Source organism: Schistocerca cancellata, chromosome 2 (assembly GCF_023864275.1).
Source record: "Schistocerca cancellata isolate TAMUIC-IGC-003103 chromosome 2, iqSchCanc2.1, whole genome shotgun sequence".
Classification (NCBI taxonomy): domain Eukaryota; kingdom Metazoa; phylum Arthropoda; class Insecta; order Orthoptera; family Acrididae; genus Schistocerca; species Schistocerca cancellata.
The window spans coordinates 324,065,735-324,081,249 of NC_064627.1; positions in this window are offsets into that span (position 1 = coordinate 324,065,735).

Here is a 15,515-nt window from a genome sequence, read left to right on the forward strand (position 1 = left end):
TGGACACAGGAGAGGAAATCGTAGCGGGTCGCATTAACAGACGACTGCTCACGAAAAACAAAAAAAAAAAAGCTCTGCCTGCCAAAAAAAGTACCCAGAGGACATATATTAAATGTAATTTCGTAGATGTACACGCTATCAACGATTTGTAAATGTTTAGAGTTGCAGGAAGAACGACCACCAGAATGCACTATTTTGTTTGGTGTTGTTACGAGGCACGGTAGTGTGTTTGGTTTTGTTAAGAGGCATGGCAGGCTACATAAGGGGCGTAACCAGTCTCAGATGTTGAATAATAAGTGTTAAGGATACGGAGAAGCTACGTGCTCGTGTGACACAGCGTTGCAAGTTCCTGACAGAGTATGAAAAAAGCTTTATTGTCGGTCTCCATTTGGCCAGCTGGTCGAATCGTGCAGTAATCATACTTACGGGGCACTCTTATGTGACAGTGGCTCAATGTTAGATGGCATGGGAACGTGGCTGCAGGTATATTGGTTCTCTACGTTTCAGTCGATCACGTCAGGCTACCTAAAGGGAAGATCGCCATACTGTGCACCAAACACACTGCAGCCTCCTCGCATCTGCTCCTGCTATCTAAGAATAGGGCACTCCTTGCAACATACTGTGTCGTCTCGAACCGTTGGTTGAAGAATAGCAGCTGCCGGACTAGGGCATTACTGTCCCAAGCGTTGGCTGCCGTAAACAGTAGAAGACAAACGGCTATGTTTGGAATGGTGCCGTGGCCTGGGAGCATTAATTGGTAATGAGTGGTGTTAGATTCTGTTCAGCGATAAATCGTGGTTCTTCCCCGAATGGCTGTCATCGTCGACCTGGGAATAGGTTCCATTATTCCCATATTTTTTGGGACGCGCCGTGGTATTACACCTGGCGTCATTCTGTCGGCAGCGGGTACGGACTGAGGGCCAGTCTGTTGACATGGTGGTAGTTGGGTCCTATTGGTGTATTCAGAGCCGTATGCACGACACCATTCATTGTGGCTGATTTTTGAGTTTCGGAGAGAGGGTGGTCCAGAAATTTGTCTTCTGGAATGTTCTCGCCGTATGCAGTTTCGATGGTGGCGGCCGGAATATGCTTTGAATGATGGCATATGGAGTACTAAAGAAGTTGTGGTGCGTATTGGGTTTATTCCCTCAGTGAACCTTGCCTGTGGAGTCGAAAGATAAGGTTTTCTTCCAATTGCTGTAACCTAATTCCTGATTTGCCTAGTGATTTCTATTTACGTGTGTGTTAGAAGTGTTGCAGGCAGCTGGTCTTTTAGAATCTCCGAGTTAGTCTCGGGTTACATGAATGTTTACTTATGCGGGCCACTGACTGAAGTGGTAAATTTGCCTTTAAACTGTTTGGCTCCGATACTTTTGCAGTACTTAATGTCCGCTGGTGATTCCATTTGTTGTTCCTTAGCTTCATTTCATCCCTTACCTGTTATAAGTTTTGAGCAATGTGGAATCAGCTTTTGTTGTTTTAAATTAATGTTCCTTTAAATTTGTTTTAGATGGGTTTAAATCTTGAGGGTCTGCAACCTCCACTTTATCTGTAAATAGTAATCCTAAGGTACGCGGCAGGCGGGTAAGCTTTTATCTTTTATTCAGTAGTTTTAGTACAGTTTATAAGTAAAAGGTTTAAGTGTTGAGTAATAGCTTAGCGAACGTTACGTTACTTCATGGACTTTGTTAAATCTTGAAACACTCGATGACCATATTGCCGGATCTCTTGACACTGTGTATCCTATTTGTTGACAGCCTTGGCTCCTGAGCGGTGACGTAATTGACGCGGCGCTTGTCCGCATGTACGTACTCCTGTGTTTCGGCCTGGGCATGTACTCGGATGGCGTATCTCTCTCGCTTGAGTTTCGATTCCAGCTGCAGCTACTAAACAAGTTAAGTTTTCCGGATATTCTATCTAATACATGGTTTTAATTAACTGCCTTTTTGAGCTTGCCTTGCCTTGTGATCCAACGCAACAATCGTAAGAATCTATTTTTCTGTACTTGGGTTTTACTGTACTTAAGTTTTTGAACGTTTAAATTCCGTCTACAATCCAGTGCTCTTGGTAGTCATCTTGACCTAACTTGGTTGCACACTTCTTTTAACTCATTGGAAGTTTGCCATACTTGTAAATTTGCCTTCTTTCTCTTCGGAGTAATTCATGTTCTTGGTTTTTGTGTAATTTAAATTAGGAATCTTCAGTTAATTCCACTGTTATACTTATGTGGATTTCTTTAAGGGCCTTACGACCGTTTAAAGTTTTTGGTTATTTTAACTTGTTGTCCACTGAGCTTTAAGAGTGGCCTCTGCAGACGTAAGGGTGGCTTGGGCCTACTTATTGTGATAAACAGTAGATATTTCAACTATCGTTTCTCCGCTTGAAATTTGCTTGTGTAAGTGCAGCTTGTTGTTTAAACTAATATTTCTCTTTTCTTAAAGATAGCTTATGTAAAATAAACTTCCTGTTCATTATTATGTATCGGGTGCAAGACAAGACTGTGGGTTTAATTATCGTTATGTTTGTTGGAATATTCTGAAATAATTTTGTAGGTTCTTAAGGAAAAATGAAGCGCTCCTCCTGGGTTCGCCCTTCCTCCTCTCCTGTCCTTTGTCCATTCTACGTTCGGACGTCTCACCCAGATCTGTCCGCGATAGAAGTACTGTGCGATCAGCTCGAACGTCAACCCCATCCTAGCGTCAGTGTTCAGGATACCAAAAACCAGTTACGTTTGTGGGCCAGTTTACCTAACAAGATGGAACAACGGTTTTATGACACCATTCCCAAACGACTCAGTGCAGGCATCCAGGCAAGAGAGGATGCAACGTCATACTCATGATTGGGTTGAGTCTGCCAAATTCTAAGTAAATTTGACTCGACTTTGTCATCACTGGAATAACATCACATATTCTCTCAGCCAGTGAAGTTTCATATGGTTTCCTCCTCCCCTTGTGGGTTTTCTCCTTTGTCAGAGAGTGTACTTTACACTAACAGTTTTCAATTTATTCGACTAGTTATCTGCATTTGTTAGCGTTTTCTTTCATAAACATTTATTAATTTATTGTAAGAAAACGGCCGGCCGGTGTGGCCGAGCAGTTCTAGGTGCTTCAGTGTGGAGCCGCGCGACCGCTACGGGTGCGGGTTCGAATCCTGCCTCGAGCATGGATGTGTGTGATGACCTTAGGTTAGTTAGGTTTAAGTAGTTCTTAGTTCTAGGGGACTGATGATCTCAGATGTTAAGTCCGATAGAGATCAGAGCCATTTCGCCACTGTAAGAAAACGTTCATAAACTTTTCCATGATTGAATAGATACAGTTTTAGTAGACTGAAGCGTTCTTCAAGCGCTACGTGCAAATGAATTCCTGCCACTGCATTTTAAAACTCTTTCGCTGTGCGTTGTATCCATTCGTTCTGTGGAATATATGACATACAGGGCACTCATAGTAAGCAGTACAATTTCACGAAGCACGGCCATTGTTTCTGAGCTCTCCACTTCGTTCAAGTCCGTTTCAGCACAGTATCATTGCTGGCAGCCTTTCTCACTGCTCAGACAGTAATACTTACGAAGAAGCTGAGTTGCAGGACGGTATTCCTGGCAGTTCCAGCTGAGCGGGCGGTCGACGAACGCTGTTCAGTTCCTGAGAAGATGGGAAGAATTCCAACGCCTTTCACGTATTCGCAAGTCGCCCACGGTGACAAACGACTTCATTGTTTCGGAAGTGACGCACAGTGTCCTGCTGGGAAACATTAGCACGTGCCAACTAATAGCGCGGTGCGGGTACCACATTTCTTCCACAGGCGCGTGTTTCCGCTTTCTCTTATGCTAGCGCCCCCCCCTTCCCCCCCCCCCCCCACCGAACTAACCCGGCACTTCCTTCCCACCCCCAGCTTCCCTGACGTACTGTGTGTGTGTGTGTGTGTGTGTGTGTGTGTGTGTGTGTGTTTGTGTGTGTGCGAGCTACACTGTCAGGGGGCATTCTGGTTCACATGACCAACTTATTATAGCTTCTGTGCAAGTTCGTGACGTGACGGTGATGAAGTAATTTGGACACTCCTGAAGTAACAAATAAAATCATTATATTCCTCTCAAAATACGCCACAATCCTCTGCTGCATTCTTCGACACGGAAAGAGATTTAAGATCTAGTGAACTCAGTTGTATTTTCACGCTTTTTGATACCGTGTGAGCCAAAGCTACCCGTTAATGAAACAAGTTACTACATAGTGTGCAGAATGATCAAAAAAATTTGTAGAAACGATTGCTCGAGATTTACAATAAGTATTTGCCGGGATGGACATTCGACATGCAGTGGAAGCACTAAAGGAGGTCGTTGTACATTTCTCATTATATTCTAGCCTTACGCGATTTGTCTTGTAGAAGACTGCACAACTATCATATTAATGTGTCAGTATGACAGAGCTGCCTGCTTTAATGTAAGTCGTAAACTTTAACTTTAGTATGTATATTTCTGATGCTCTAGCTCTATTAGTTACGTTTGTTAAGATGAACAGCCAAAATCTCATTGGTAAAATAAGAGACTTACATTATGATCAAAACACCAAGTTGCTATCGTTCGAAAAAAAAAAAAAAAAAAACTTTACACGAACGTCCCTGTGCAAACAACTTCAGTTAATGCAGAAAAAATTTTACATTTTTGTAAAAAAGAGATTTCTGATGAGCAGATGGCTGGTTTCATGAATTTAATCCAAACTGTAGTCAAAGTAACCATTTCGATTTCAATGTACACATGTATCAGCATTCCGACATTCTTGCGATCGGTAATCCGTTACCTGGTATTCTTGATGACATATTAATAAATTAGAAGAAATATTTCTTTTAAATTTTTAGCTGCCACTCTATGTGGTCTTTCGTACGCCAGCTGTGTAGACGACATCTTAATTATTTAAGAGGGCCGAATAACGGCACTGAATCACCTCTTCAAAATCCTTAACAAATTTCACGAAAAAATTACTGTCACATATGAGCTCGAAAACTAATTACGACAATGAAATTATTTGGATCTAACATTAACATTAGTTGATAACAAAGCTTATTTTAATATTTTTCGCAAAGAAACCTACATCGATAAAAAGCACCGTCATGTTCAACACACTCTGATTCTCACAATAAAGCATTTTTTTTCGTTCTTCTATCCATATAGCTGTTTCCACTCCTGTATCTGATGAAAACCTCGATGCTGAGAGTAATTTCATTCGAACTATAATGGATGTGAACCAACCATAATAGACACATTTTTTTTCAAAAGTAAACAAATAAATCAATCAGCGCTCTTGGCACTTCTCCTAATAGCGAACATAATGAAAAAGAAATTTTCTATACCGTTTCTAGCCACATATCTTACAGAATTCAGCGTCTGCTTCAAAATAAATACGACTGAAAAGTAGCACTCTCTATTGACACAGTCAATACGTATTTTGAAAACACCGTTATTGTGAAACACAACTGGCTCTTTACTCACACGAAGTGTTGAGTACTATGGACAAGGGATTCCAAATTAATTCCGTAATTCTAGATATCCAGGAGTCTTGACACTGTACCCCACAAGCGGCTTGCAATCAAAATGTGTGCTTGTGGAATGTCGTCTCAATTATGTGGTTGGATTTGTGATTTCCTGTCAGAGAAGTTACAGTTCGTAGTAATTGATAGAAATGATTTCTGACATTCCCAAAGGTAGTGCTATAGGCCCTCTGCTGTTCCTTATCTATATAAACGAGTTAGGAGACAATCTGAGCAGCTGTCTTAGGCTGTTTCCAGATGATTCTGTCCTTTATCGTCTAGTAGAGTCATCAGAAGATCAAAATAAATTGCAAAACGATTTAGAAAAGATATCCGTATGGTCTCGCGGTAGCGTTCTCACTTCCCGAGCACGGGGTCCCGGGTTCGATTCCCGGCAGGGTCAGGGATTTTTCCTGCCTCGAGATGACTGGGTGTTGTTGTGTCGTCTTCATCATCATTATTCACCCCCATTACGGTCGGAGGAAGGCAATGGCAAACCACCTCCACTAGGACCTTGCCTAGTAAGGCGGCGCAGGTCTCCCGCGTCGCTCCCCTACGCTCTGTAAAGGAGTATGGGACTCATCATCATCATCATCATCATCATCATCATCATCCGTATGGTGCAAAAATTGGCAGTTGACCCTAAATAATGGAAAGTGAGAGTTCCTTGACGAGAGTGTTGAAAGGAATCCGTTAAACTTGGGTTACGCGGTAAAGCAGTCAGTTCTAAAGGCCGTAAATTCAACTAACTACCTAGGAATTTCCACCACGAATAACTTAAAATGGAAGGAACACATAGAAAATGTTGTGGGTAAGGCGAACCAAAGACTGCGTTTTATTGGCAGGACACATAGAAAATGTAACAGATCTAAGGAGACTGCCTACACTACGCTTGTCCGCCCTCTTTTGGAGAATTGCTGCGCGGTGTGGGATCCTTACTTGGAAGGATTAACGGAATACTACGATGAAGTTCAGTAAAGAGCAGCACGTATTGTATTATCGAGAAATACTGGTGAGAGTCTCACTGACATGATACAGGATCTGGGGTGGACATCATTAAAACAAACGCGTTTTTCGTTGCGGCGGAATCTTCTCACGAAATTTCAATCACCAACTTTCCCCTTCAAATGCGAAAACGTATTCTTGACGCCAACCTATATAGGGAGAAATGCTCATCACAACAAAATAAGGGAAATTAGAGTCCGCACGGGAAGAAATACGTGTTCGTTTTTTTCTCACGCTGTTCGAGAGTGGAATAGTGGAGATTTATTATGAAGATGGTTTGATGAACCTTCCGCCAGGCACAAGTGTGGTTTGCAGAGCATCCATGTAGATGTAGATGGAGAGGTAGTGCCTGTTCTGCAAATGTTTTATATTGAAGTGCAGTCACCATTAATGAGAATTATCGATAGATCCTAACAATATTGTTGTAGTTTTGTTTCACAACTGCGAAGTAGATATAAAGTAACAAAGTATGGTATCATTCCTCTAAAATTGTTTTTCTTGTGGTGCCTCACCTCTCATTGCTTTGTCTGGTCATTATCTAGTCAGTATCCATGGTAAGATAGTAATTTTTTGTGGACGGGAGCGGGGGCGTGGAAACCATTAGTTTCAGCCCCTTGACATACCGATGGAACTTCGAAGGGTGTAGCGAATCATAGTGTGTCGTACGAGGTGTGTCGCACGTGGAGGATTCAGGGACTTCGTGTTCTGTGTAGTCATAGAACGCATTTTAGATATTATTATGAATTCACTTGTCGAGTTGATTTTTAGGATCTGTCGGACGCCAGTATTTCCAGTAGAGCACTGTGCGATCTTTATCATGTTTTCTGTTAGGTATTGGGAACACAACTATGTCATTTTTTTTGTATGTTCACCGACCTGTGTAGCTAGAACATGCTGTTAATTTGAATTTACATCACCCACTTGACTTTGATGAATAAAGCACATCTCACTTTGATCCCCATAAGGGTAGATCTGTAGCTGAACACTAATAACAATTCGTGAAAAGATTCTTGGGGGCAGTAAGATATTTTTTGAGTAAGGAATATTTTGCTGTCAGGTTTGAAACTACTACTGGTGTAGTAACAGCGAATTAATTTGCATTAAATGACGAGGATTAACCAGAGCTAAAGTCTTTCCTTAAATTATTCACAGCTGGACTTTCTTATTCTTGCAATAAGTCGTCCTACAACGTTTCTTGGTTAGACGACCCTTTCAAAAATATGACCTGTTGTATTTCCCATTCGTTAACCTCACAGTATGGGTACTGTCCTCGAGCCCGTGCAAGTACAAGGATAGTTTATTTCTTATTTTGTGAAAGCTTCGTGGATTGGACTCGCTCGTATTGTATTATTACGATCTGGTTTCTTTAACTAGACAGAACTGAGCCCATTTCCCCTATAAGTGTAAGTTGGTCGTGCGGTGGCGTTAATTCACATTATTGTTACGGCGCAGAATAATTCCATTCTATACGCTTGATGTTGTTAAAGTTCTTTCTGGCAAACTCAGAGCCGAGGAGTCTTCGACCTGCTCTGCTGAAGTATCATCTCACACTTGATCTACTGAAACCATCAAGGGATACTTTGCAGTCTTTAAATTGCAACTGTTTACAGTGCTGTATCATGCGCCTCATGTATCAGTCGCAAGGTCAACGGGGCGTACCGCTGATGTAATGGAAGGCAGAGTGCTTCTGCTCAGCCACAGTCCGACCCTGACAAAGAACACCTTGAGTGACACATTGTAAGTTCAGTCTTCTGTAAAGCTCATTCGAAAGTGTTGTGTTAACAATTAAGACAGGAGAAATATTAGCTACTAACAACTCAACATGTGCGTCAAGAGGGCGACAGAAAATGAGTGTTCGGGAGGTGCAGAAATCAATCTTCTACGGGGTGTGTGTGTTATAGTTCACATAATGTACATCATCGACGTTCAAGAAATATTCAAAAGAGATCATTAACTTTTACCACAAACACCGAATGAAAAATGGCGCGCCACAGTGATCACAAACGTGCGCACCATCAAAATCGAAGGCGAACTGCTTGGGAGTTACGAACAGTACAGGGCGTTCAGCTAGGTATCCAGTCTCTATCGTGACACTGGCTACCCTTTAAGGCGTAGCTGCAGATAGTGCAATAATACGTTTTATAGGCACGTAAAAATAAAAGCATCCAGAGGCTGAATTTTCCAGGTAGAATGAATTGCAATATCACACATTTTTCTAGAGGGATAGTTTATTCTGAAGGAATACGATTTTTATACGCAGAGCAGGAATCAATCAAAAACAAGTTTTTTGAGCAGCTATTGACGCAAAGTAATGACCCGCCAGGGTAGCCGAGAGCGCTAACGCGCTGCTTTCTGGACTCGGGTAGGCGCGCCGGCCCCGGATCGAATCCGCCCGACGAGGGCCAATGTGCTGGCCAGCCTGGATGTGGTTTTTAGGCGGTTTTCCACTTGCCACTAGGTGAATACCGTGCTGGTCCCCATGTTCCACCTCAGTTACACGGCTCGCAGACATCTGTACACATTCGCATTATTCCATGTATTCCAGTCGACGCAGACAGTTGGGGTACACTAATTTCGTTCCGGGGGGGTACGGGGTGGCGGCAGGAAGGGCATCCGGCCACCCCTTAAACATTAACGTGCCAAATCCGATTGATGATGGCTGACCCTGCGAAACTGCGGGACGAGGTTCAAACGACAGATAGAATTGACGCAAAGCAATGCTCGTACCGTAGTTACAGTTCTCTTACGCCCATATTCCCACTCTTGCTTGCTGTGGCGTTAATACTCCCTACTGTCCTCGCAAGATCACGCACACGAGGAAGAATCGTAGGTGGCAGAGTACCTCCAACACGATACATAACTTTCCAGACAATTTGCCATCCATATTAAGAGTCAGCATAATTGCATACAAATGCGTTAAGCCACTGATATCAGATGATCTTGGTAAAATTCTTTTGATGCACCTAATTCCCAAGGTTCCTATCACGTGCTTTTTCTCTCCAAATCCTGATCAGTAAGTTGGAAATAAATTCTTTACTGAACGATGGGACCTCATCTACAAATTTTCGGGCCGATTCCGCAGTTTTCTGTGCATCGTCATGTTGGCAATTTGTTTGAAATTTTATCTTATGTCTTCCAGTTGTAAAGCACTGTTTGAAGTTACGCTACCATCCACCGCTTCCCCTGAAATCACTGCAATCTATGTCGCACGAAATCTGATGTGCTTAAGGTAGTAGGTCACTATCGTGAACATCTTGTCAATTGTATCGAGCATCCTTGAAACGCGCAAACACCAGTTTTTGTGACGAAAGCGCTTTGTCCTCCCTTGCAGATCCGTTGTTTTTATTATGAACTACACGGCCATATTGCTGCGGACTTTTTCGAAATCTGATCATAATTTTTTTCTTGTTATGCTGCGGATGATCTTTCATGTACGTAATTATATTTAGTACCCACTCCTTGGCCAATGATTGTCCTTACCTACGTTTCATTGGAGACGGGATTTGGAGCTCCCCGTCCGACAAGTATGATGAACTGCATGGCTCGACACCTGTTCCACTATCAGTTTCACTTCTTAACCACGTACAATCATCGTTGTAGTTCTCATGTACTTGTCCGCACAGTCGAGCGTTTGCGATACCACACATTCCACTGACTCATGTCTGCACGTCTGCACCATTAAGCACCAGTACCAGCACGATGTGGGATGTTGAGTGAACATTTTCTTTGTTGATGGCCTTTTAAAGTATGTGTGTTTCCGTTTGGGCGGTGCTGAGTCACAGAGACGTCAGTAGCACCTTGTAAGCAGCATCTGTTAAACTACGGGAGTCTTTGAACTTGCAGTTATTTAAAGCTAATGTTAGAGAAACGTATTTAATGCCAGTGCAGTGTGAGTTTTGTTACCTGTACCAAGGCTGTGGCTGCCACGTGTGTACTTGTAAATGATTTAGGCATTTAGTACAGGGTTTTTCTGAGACCTGCTGGGCGATGATAAGGCGGATGGATTTGTGCATGGTTTTTCTTTTTTTTTTTAGTTCGAAATACAGTTTCTCGATTTTACTTGTTGTTGTTGTTGCAAACGGCAGTGATTGAGTATGAAAAATGCCAGAAACACGTGCTGCTACCATGTGTGAGACGGTTGGAGCTTTGAGGAAGCAGGTACAGGTTTCGTCAGGTTTAAATTCTCAGCAACAGCAAGAGAAAGAGGAGCTATTTAGACAAGTTGAAGCCTTACAAGCTGTGATTCAGAAGTTTCAATCAGAGACAGAGGAAGCTAAGGCACTAGTGTGTGCACTTTTCACCCCTCATCTCGATCCATCAGCGGCTGCTTTGATAACGCCTTTGTCTTGGAAATCAACAGAAAACTACGTTCATTGACCGATGTTGGGGCTCCCGCTGCAATCAGTGGTCAGACGAGACTTACGACTGACGGGCGAAGCTGTACTACGAAAAGGCGGAGACATTCCAACAATTAGCTTGTGGCTTACGACAGCGTTATTAGAAGCAAAATAATACAAGGTTCTCCAATAAAAATTGAAGAACTTAACGTACAAGCGTAAGAAATCAGTGAAGCCCTTTTTATTGCGTCTGGAGGATCAATGCGCAAATGTATCAACTGAAGTAAAATGAAGAAGCAGACAGTCTTATTGTGGGAAGCCGAAAATAGGGCTTTGAATGTTCTTCTGCATGGTATCCTCGCCGAAATGTCACGTAGGGTGGAGATGGAGAATTCTGTGGACGTGACTGCAGCTCTTACAATCACTACGTAATTAGGAGAGATGACTTTGCCACAAGAGTAAGTAGGGACAGCCGTGTTTTTTCTGCAGAGTTATAGTGTTACACATGTAGACGTGATGGTCACGTACAGAAGGAATACAAGCAACCTGAACACTGGAAGTGTGGCCATGTTGGACACCGAAGCCAGGATTGTGGGAAGCAAAGGCAGAAAAAACGATGTCAACGGAAGCAGCAGTTTAACGCAAACGGGAATGTTTCCACTATTGTAAGACATTTATTGCCATTAGGATATATCATTGCATAAATAGGTGCACAGACGGAATGCTGCTTGGCAAGTTTTGTGGGAAGAAAGGAACATAAATTTCTGTTGTGCACAGATACACATTGTGTCAATTGTCAACTGGACCTCGTACCCAGGGGGGAGACTTGAGTTTCCACATTACAAATTAGATGGAGCTGGTGGCAACAGTGTTTAGGTATGATGTTGCACAGTTTTAGTATAGGAACTAGAAATTTTCGCTTGCATATGAAAGTGTTACCATATGTTATTGAAAGGTATTTAGTGATCCTTGAGCTAGGTTTCCTCGACAACACCGTGCCAAATTAGATATTTCGCAGTACATAGGAAAGCTCAGTGGGACCATTTTCATTTGGAGGAAGTGGGCGACGGGGTATAGCTGCAAGCAAGGCAATGTTGCAAGGCACACCTCTCATGAATGTGTTTCCGACTAAACTATGAACACAAATTTAAGAGATAGGTTCCTATGATAAAATACCGGCAGGTACGGGGAATTTAGTGTGGGTTTCCGTTGTTACTGATTTATTATGTGAAACAGTGTACGTGGTACAGCCACTGATGGAAAATGAAAAAGAGAAAATGCGTTGTTTCGTACACAGAAGTGTAGTATAAAAGTAGTATTAATGGTGAATTTAGGATTCATGTAAGATTGGATAACGTCAGTGAGGACATGGTTAGTCTGTCGAAGGGCTTAATGACCACCACATTAGGGGTATTAGATGAAGAGTATATTGATAGGTCATGTGATGACGAAACCTACAAGAAAACAGTCGATTCAGCAGCATTATGTAAAAAGTGAGTCACTTGCAAGGCAGTGATCGACAGGCAATGAAGCTTCGCTATTACCCTTTACAGATTTATTTAAAATGAAGATTTCTTTACTAGCAACACCTGCTATCCAGCACCATATACCGACAGGCACTATGGAAAAGTGCAACAGAGTGGCACAGAGCACAAGTTCCTGACACAGTCAGGCTTTCATGTCATAACCAAAGTGCATCTTGTATGAGGGCTCACTCTGAAGAGCGATGAACTTCTGACCTTGCATAATGGTTCTGCTGCCGTTCAAGGACGAAAAATTGCAGCAAGTGCATGACCTTGTGGTGTCAGGTTACAGAGAGCGCGGCATGATGTACAGATGAGTAGAGGATACATTCTGGTCACGAACAAGCAAGTGTGATGTTGAGCAGTATGTAAACTGTCTAACTTGTGGACAGTGAACTGATCTTAGTAGTCAAAAATTCCTTCAGCAAACACTACCAGAGATGCCTAAAGCCTACTGTAAGTTGGCTGTTTAGGTTTTTATGTTGGTAACGTCACGTAGCCCTCTGTATGAAAATCACTGGCTGTGCTGTGTGCAGTCTGTGGCTGGGTGGCATTGTTGGAATATTCGCTGTTGTAGTGTTGGGCAGTTAGATGTGAACAACGCGTAGCGTTGCGCAGTTGGAGGTGAGCCGCCAGCAGTGGTGGATGTGGGGAGAGAGATGGCGGAGTTTTGAGAGCGGATAATCTGGCCGTGTGTCCATCAGACAGTAAATTTGTAAGACTGGATGTCATGAACTGATATATATAAACTCCTGGAAATGGAAAAAAGAACACATTGACACCGGTGTGTCAGACCCACCATACTTGCTCCGGACACTGCGAGAGGGCTGTACAAGCAATGATCACACGCACGGCACAGCGGACACACCAGGAACCGCGGTGTTGGCCGTCGAATGGCGCTAGCTGCGCAGCATTTGTGCACCGCCGCCGTCAGTGTCAGCCAGTTTGCCGTGGCATACGGAGCTCCATCGCAGTCTTTAACACTGGTAGCATGCCGCGACAGCGTGGACGTGAACCGTATGTGCAGTTGACGGACTTTGAGCGAGGGCGTATAGTGGGCATGCGGGAGGCCGGGTGGACGTACCGCCGAATTGCTCAACACGTGGGGCGTGAGGTCTCCACAGTACATCGATGTTGTCGCCAGTGGTCGGCGGAAGGTGCACGTGCCCGTCGACCTGGGACCGGACCGCAGCGACGCACGGATGCACGCCAAGACCGTAGGAGCCTACGCAGTGCCGGAGGGGACCGCACCGCCACTTCCCAGCAAATTAGGGACACTGTTGCTCCTGGGGTATCGGCGAGGACCATTCGCAACCGTCTCCATGAAGCTGGGCTACGGTCCCGCACACCGTCAGGCCGTCTTCCGCTCACGCCCCAACATCGTGCAGCCCGCCTCCAGTGGTGTCGCGACAGGCGTGAATGGAGGGACGAATGGAGACGTGTCGTCTTCAGCGATGAGAGTCGCTTCTGCCTTGGTGCCAATGATGGTCGTATGCGTGTTTGGCGCCGTGCAGGTGAGCGCCACAATCAGGACTGCATACGACCGAGGCCCACAGGGCCAACAGCCGGCATCATGGTGTGGGGAGCGATCTCCTACACTGGCCGTACACCACTGGTGATCGTCGAGGGGACACTGAATAGTGCACGGTACATCCAAACCGTCATCGAACCCATCGTTCTACCATTCCTAGACCGGCAAGGGAACTTGCTGTTCCACCAAGACAATGCACGTCCGCATGTATCCCGTGCCACCCAACGTGCTCTAGAAGGTGTAAGTCAACTACCCTGGCCAGCAAGATCTCCGGATCTGTCCCCCATTGAGCATGTTTGGGACTGGATGAAGCGTCGTCTCACGGGGTCTGCACGTCCAGCACGAACGCTGGTCCAACTGAGGCGCCAGGTGGAAATGGCATGGCAAGCCGTTCCACAGGACTACATCCAGCATCTCTACGATCGTCTCCATGGGAGAATAGCAGCCTGCATTGCTGCGAAAGGTGGATATACACTGTACTAGTGCCGACATGGTGCATGCTCTGTTGCCTGTGTCTATGTGCCTGTGGTTCTGTCAGTGTGATCATGTGATGTATCTGACCCCAGGAATGTGTCAATAAAGTTTCCCCTTCCTGGGACAATGAATTCACGGTGTTCTTATTTCAATTTCCAGGAGTGTATATTATGACTTTTGAACACTATTAAGGTAAATACATTGTTTGTTCTCTATCAAAATCTTTCATTTGCTAACTATGCCTATCAGTAGTTAATGCCTTCAGTAGTTAGAATCTTTTATTTAGCTGGCAGTACTGACGCTCGCTGTATTGCAGTAGTTCGAGTAACGAACATTTTTGTGAGGTAAGTGGCTCATGAAAGGTATAGGTTATTGTTAGCCGGGGCCATTCTTTTGTGTGGATTATTGAAAGTCAGACTGTGTTGCGCTAAAAATATTGTGTGTCAGTTTAGTGTTGATCAGAATTAGTAAAGAGCGAAATGTCTGAGTAAGTTCAGTTCTGCTCAGCTGTTTGAAAATCAAATAACGTAAGAGGTTTTCCAGCACTGTCATTTTTAAATTTTTCTAAGGGGATGTTTCACTATCAGATCATTGGTCTTTATATCTCAAGTACATTTAATAGAATTAAGTATGTGCTGATAATTATAGATCATTTTTCAAAGTTCTTGGCAATGACAGTGATTCTTGATCAGGAGACTAGTAGGTCTACAGTAGCCCACGCTTTAGTTAATCACTGGCTACTTAAATCCAGTGTATCTGACATCTTAGTTGCAGATCAGAGTACAAATTTTTGAGTTATTACGTTAATAGCCACCACAGTGGCTGAGACTGCAACACATACTTTGTGCAAAGTACATGCCGGTGCAGGTCTGTCACATTTCAAGGCGCTGTGCAGTAGTAAAATACCGTTTCCCTTTGATGTCATGACCACTAATTTAGGACCTAGCTACGAATCAGTTAAAAAAATAGCAAGAAGTGTATGTGAGGTATGGAAGTTAAAGTGAACTAGTGCTAAAGCTTTGGAAAAGAAAGCTTTGGAAAGAGAAAAATCCACTCAACATGTGGGAAAATTGCCACAATATCGAGAGGGTCAACGGCCGTTAGTCGCTAACCCCTATAAACCTAAAG